Here is a 5,768-nt window from a genome sequence, read left to right on the forward strand (position 1 = left end):
ATTTACCAGAAATTTGGTAGGTGATCACACATAAGCTGCTAACTGTACACATACTTCCGAGAACCTTACCCTATATGATCTACATATAACCATAAATGATAAAAAAATAAATCACTGTTATGCAAAACGATCACAGATCATTTTCTATCAAGGCCTAGACTACATGACCCATCACCAGTGATATTTGGTAATTACAAATAACCAAGTATCTCATGAGACAACAAATATCACACATGAGCATCAAGTACAGGTATCTTCCAGACCCAAGGTGATTTGTTTCATTTGGCGTAAAGCCAAATTTCATTTTAGGTGTGTCCATGCGTACTACTTACGGGTTGGATAGAAACACATAGTACAATAGGGGTTCATCTGCTAGAATTATGACGAAAGTCAAAACAGTTACTTCTAGAATCTTTTTTAGGACTCCTGTATCAGCTTAAACTTTCTCCACTTCTGCATTCATGCTCTCCAGCTATGTCAACAAAAGCAGACTACTTCAATACCAGTAAACAGAGCTGACACCCCAAGTTGTATGTGAAGGGCTCTGACCGTGAAGGGGGTAAATCTTGGATGCCATTCCTCAACTTAATTAAGCTTCTGCTTCACCCATCCTGCAGTCTACAATTGCTAAACAAATACAATATTGGCAGGCTGATAGATAATAGCCACAAAGAGATCCACCAATGGACTGCTGGTGGAAGTAGAGCAAAACTTCTCTGAAACAAAAGCCAGTACACATATCTGAATGAATTATAGCAGAACAGATACTTCAATCCTAATATGTGATGGATAGTTAATTACTGATTCAAGGTCAAGTGACATTTAGATTTGATAATGTAAAAGAAAATAGGGAAAGAATCATGCCTTATGGGATCCCATGTACCTTGCTGACGGGAACATTGCCGCCACTGATAGAGAGGTTCATCTTGCACACTGCGAGGAAATCTCACAACTTCCACCAGCGTTAGTATTTGATCATAGCAGGGAAAATACTTATATGAAAACACAACTGAGCATTGCCCGTCTGGCTGGATAGGTGTGTATCGATGGTGCTCGCAACTGGTATAAACCGGGAAAAAATCGTTCATGAATAAGTCAACCTGAATCATGGACTGCTCTCCATAGTCTGCGCGATAGCAGTACCATACCCATGCATATGTGCATGTTATATCAAGAAAATCAGCAATTCCAATAAGATACTAAACCTATCCAATGGTTTCTCATCGACTTGTCATCAGGAGCTTCCTTGCTGCAAAATCCACACAATAAAATGAAAATCAAACTGGTTCGGTTCTCTCTGAATCAATTGATGCCCGCACGTGGTGGAGAGCCCTAGGACTCGATGGGTACCTTCACAATTGGCAGTGGAATCAGACTGGACATCAGCCGGATGGTTTCCTGCAAACGGGGTCCTGCCGGAGGGCCGTAAAATGAGGTCTCGGCCGCCGTGCCGAATGCAGATGAGAGCCGGGCCACCGGTCCTGCCGAAGAGGCGTCTGACGGGAGCCTGTCCGCCGGGCCGAACGAAGAGGGGAGCCGGGACAATGGTCCTGCCTGAGGAGGCTCCTGAGGCGGTGGTCGGCGCGGAAGGCAGAGGAGGCGTCGGTTGCCGCGAGTTGAAGTTGGAGGTCGAGCGGCGGTAGGCGCGGGTGGTGCCGCGCGCGGCGCAGGAGGCGGAAGAGCGCCTTGGGGGAGGAGGCGTGCGCGGAGGGGAGCCCCGGGACCGGGAGGGGGCTCGGCGGCGAGAGGTGGAGCGGCAGGGAGGGGTCGAGGGGGGTGGAGGCGAGCGCGGTGGAGAAGAGGTACGTGGAAGAGATCGACGGATGGGCTTGTGTTGGGCTCCCTTTATCCATTATTACACCGACTCGTCGTGTACACACCACAGAGGCCTCTTCGGTTACCAGATTTCTTTTAAAACAAATGCTGACGTGGTGAGCTGCACAAAGATTTAAAAACAGCAATTGTTGAGGTGGCAAGGCTGCTGAGGTGGATAGGCTGCATGTCAAGAAAAATAGGTAGTGGGGATGAACTAGTATTTAAGTATTCTAGATTCTAGATTTGATATAGGTTATCAGGTATGTGCTGTAGAGCATACCATTTTTCTCAAAAAATCGGTCATATGCGATGTAAACCAGAATTCATGGTAGAACTATTGTAGAATGCATGTATTTTAGATTGGATGACTGAAATATTCATCAGAAAATATGGATCCAAAGTTGACGCCATTATATTGATGATGATGATGATGATGATTTTGTAGGAGAAACAGTCGGTGATCCATTACGTCAATAAGTCATGATGCAGAGATAAACTAGAAACAGCCTAAGAACTAGTACAAATTAAGGTGGAAAACCAGCCTGCTGCTAATAGAATGGTAACTTTTCCTAACTTCATATAGATCGTATAATCATGGAATGCTGCCCGTGGGTAAACTTATGTTGCAACCTGATTTAGAAAAACAAAACGCCACATAACAGGAAAAAAGAAGAGTCCATATTTTTAGAATTTTTTGAAACTGAGAAGATTAAATTTTAAAATTTTCAAAATTTCGGCCACCAAATCGACTTCTTTAAAAGAAATAATTTAAATGATTCTTTTATTCTGGTCGTGTAAGCAATGCAAAGCTAGCAGCAGTAGTAGTACAGTGGAGTGGCACATCTCTTACATTCCATCTGTCTAACTTCCGCTCACGAACGCACGACAACGAGTGGGCTTTGGACCGTGTGCGTATCCGACTCCCAGATCAAGAATCCTTCTGCAAGCTCCGGCCCATGATGGCTTACTTGGAAGGTGAGCTTCTCCCCGAGCCGCGAGAAGGACAGTGAATTGGGCGAGAAATCCAACCCAACGTCATGGAACACGATCTTGCGTGTGTGCAACCTGGCCGTGTACTCCCCCGCCGGCCCCACGTTCGTAAGCGTCCTCCGCACAGTGGTGTTGGCCGGCACCACAATGCTCGGGTAGTTGAGGTCGACGTCCGACAGAGGGGGCACGGTCTTGCAATTCAAGTTCAAGTCCTGGATGATGTCTTGCACGGCGTAGTCGTCGTCATCATCGTCGAGCTTGGCGAAAAGATGGCAAATGTACCCGGCGTAGTCTCTGACCTCCAGGTCATAGACCAACCCCGGGTCGACGGCCCGCGTGGCGTTGACGTGCCCCGCGCCTACAGCGAAGGCGCTCGCCGGCTCGTGCTTCTCGTTCATGATCCGGCTGCCCTCGTTGTCCACGTCATCGGCCGTGGTGATTATGGCTGACCTGATGGCCGCCGGCGACCAGTCCGGGTGCATGCTCTTGAGAAGAGCGACGACTCCGCTGATGTGAGGCGCCGCCATCGACGTCCCGGACTTGAACCTGAAAGGCCCCCGGTCTGGGCTCGCCGTGGCGGCGGCGAGGATGTTGAGCCCCGGCGCCAGGATGTCGGGCTTCAGAATGTGTGGGTTGCCGCGGCTCGGGCCACGGCCGGAGAAGTAGATGACCGTGGGCGATGGGCCGACGCCGAGCTGTGTGCCCTTGAATAACACCTGCGCCGCGGAATCCGGGTACTTGCTGTAGTCCTTGAGCTTGCGGCCGACGGCGGCGGGCTCCTGCACGACGGAGGAGCCGTACTCCCTGAAGCCAAGGTGAAACCAGCTTTCTCCGGACCGATGAGCACGACTTGAGCCGCGCCATTGTCGTAGAGATTTTTGATGATGCGGGCCTGAGCGTCAATGTTAACCAACGCATCGTCGTATATCACGATGTGGCCCCTCGTGCGGTCGGCGCTCACCTTCTTGCACAGGTTACCGTAGCCGGGGTAGTGGAGGGGTTGGTAGGCGGTCGAGTTGCCCCCCTGCACCAGCGCCTCTCCTTCCACCAGCAGGTCGCCCGACTCCAGCACAAGGTCGGCGGCGAGCCTCCGGTCCACCGACCCGGCAGCCACCGTGATCTCCCACGGCGAGTCGTTCTTGACGGTGGACGGGTCGGGGCCGTCGTTGCCAGCAGAAGTCACGAAGACGACGCCTTTGGCCACCGCGCGGAATGCGCCAATGGCCACAACGTCCCTGCTGAGTGGTAGTCCCGGTTTACGGCCGAGGGAGATGTTGATCACATCGACCCCATCGCTCACCGCCGTGTCAATCGCACGAATCAAGTTCGAGCGGAGGCACCCACTAGGTCTGCAGGCCTTGTACATGGCCACGTGTGCGCCGTGGCCGGTCTCATCGGCGGGGTTGTAGTCCACGAAGGACCTGACGCCAATGAGCTTGTTGTTGCACCGGACGGGCCTGACCATGCCCTTGCACGTGCCCTTCCACCTGGCGGGCGGCGGCGACATGCCGACGTCGTCGAACGAGGGATGGTTCGACTCGATGCCGGAGTCGATCACCCCGATGATGATCCCTTTGCCGTAGCTAGATTTCGGCCACAAGCCGGCGTCCTTGCTCAGGCCGAGGAACTCGGGCGAGCGGGTCGTCGTGGGGTACATCATCTCGTCCGGGAACCAGCGCCCGAAGCCGGGTTTCCTGGACGCGGCGTCCAGCTCCTCCTCCGTCAGCAAGGCGGCGAATCCGTGGAAGATGGTGTTGTACGAGTGGAGGAGCCGCGGCTCGCCGTGGGCTGTCATGTCGTCGGGGAGGAAGGACCGGTACCAGCCCTGGTCACCTGGCGCGCTTCATCGTCCATGACCTGGGCGTCCGCTCGAGGCTTGAGCAGGATGATGTACGTCGTGTACTCCGAGGAAGACGTCGGCTCTGCCGCTGCGGTGGTCGGGCTGGGACGGGAGGATGGGTCGCCGGTGTAGGATTGGGCAGGTGTTGGAGTGGAGAGGAAGACGGTGGTACACAGGCAGAGTGCAAGTGCTACAGGCGCCATTGCCATTGAGCACCACCTCGTCGACCACGGCGAGGGAGCGCGGCAGGCTTGCTTATATAGGCAACATGTATGGGTAATGCCGTTCGGCCGGGGCTAACCTCGTCGCTCTTGATTCAAAAACAAAGAAATATGCCATATATAGCATCATTAAAACACGGAAGTAAATAAAAGAGTTGCAATGGTATTATTAAGTTGATACTATCCGTGATTTTTTGGGGCGTATATCATCCGTGGTTAAGCTACAAATCCTCACCATGCATGGAATTATTTGGTTTGTTAGCACACATGCAGCTATTAACTACTCCCTCCGTTCCTAAATATAAGTCTTTTTAGACATTTCAAATGGACTATAACATATGGATGTATATAGACATATTTTAGAGTGTAGATTCACTCATTTTGCTCCGTATGTGGTCACTTGTTGCATCTCTAAAAAGACTAATATTTGGGAACGGAGGGAGTAGAAATTATTTCCGAATTTCACATGGAAATTTTCCTTTTGATCATGAAGAATGATATTACAGTAGATATATGTACATAATTATGTAGAGTGTTTTTTTGCACAATACACGAAACCAGCCTTAACAAGATGGGGTTTATATCATATTGCATGAGTTTATCCCTCTACATCATGTCATCTTGCTTAAAGCGTTACTCTGTTCTTATGAACTTAATACTCTAGATGCATGCCGGATAGCGGTCGATGTGTGGAGTAATAGTAGTAGATGCAGGCAGGAGTCGGTCTACTTGTCTCGGACGTGATGCCTATATACATGATCATACCTAGATATTCTCATAACTATGCTCAATTATGTCAATTGCTCAACAGTAATTTGTTCAGCCGCCGTAATACTTATGCTCTTGAGAGAAGCCACTAGTGAAACCTATGGCCCCCGGGTCTATTTTCTATCATATTAATC

The 5,768-nt window shown here is 50.5% G+C and overlaps 1 pseudogene; it reads right to left on the bottom strand.

The window, feature by feature from the left end:
- Nucleotides 1-2,687: 2,687 nt before the first annotated feature.
- On the bottom strand, nt 2,688-4,465 carry LOC123170717 (subtilisin-like protease; annotated as a pseudogene).
- Nucleotides 4,466-5,768: the final 1,303 nt, after the last annotated feature.

Source organism: Triticum aestivum, chromosome 1D (genome assembly GCF_018294505.1).
Source record: "Triticum aestivum cultivar Chinese Spring chromosome 1D, IWGSC CS RefSeq v2.1, whole genome shotgun sequence".
NCBI lineage: Eukaryota > Viridiplantae > Streptophyta > Magnoliopsida > Poales > Poaceae > Triticum > Triticum aestivum.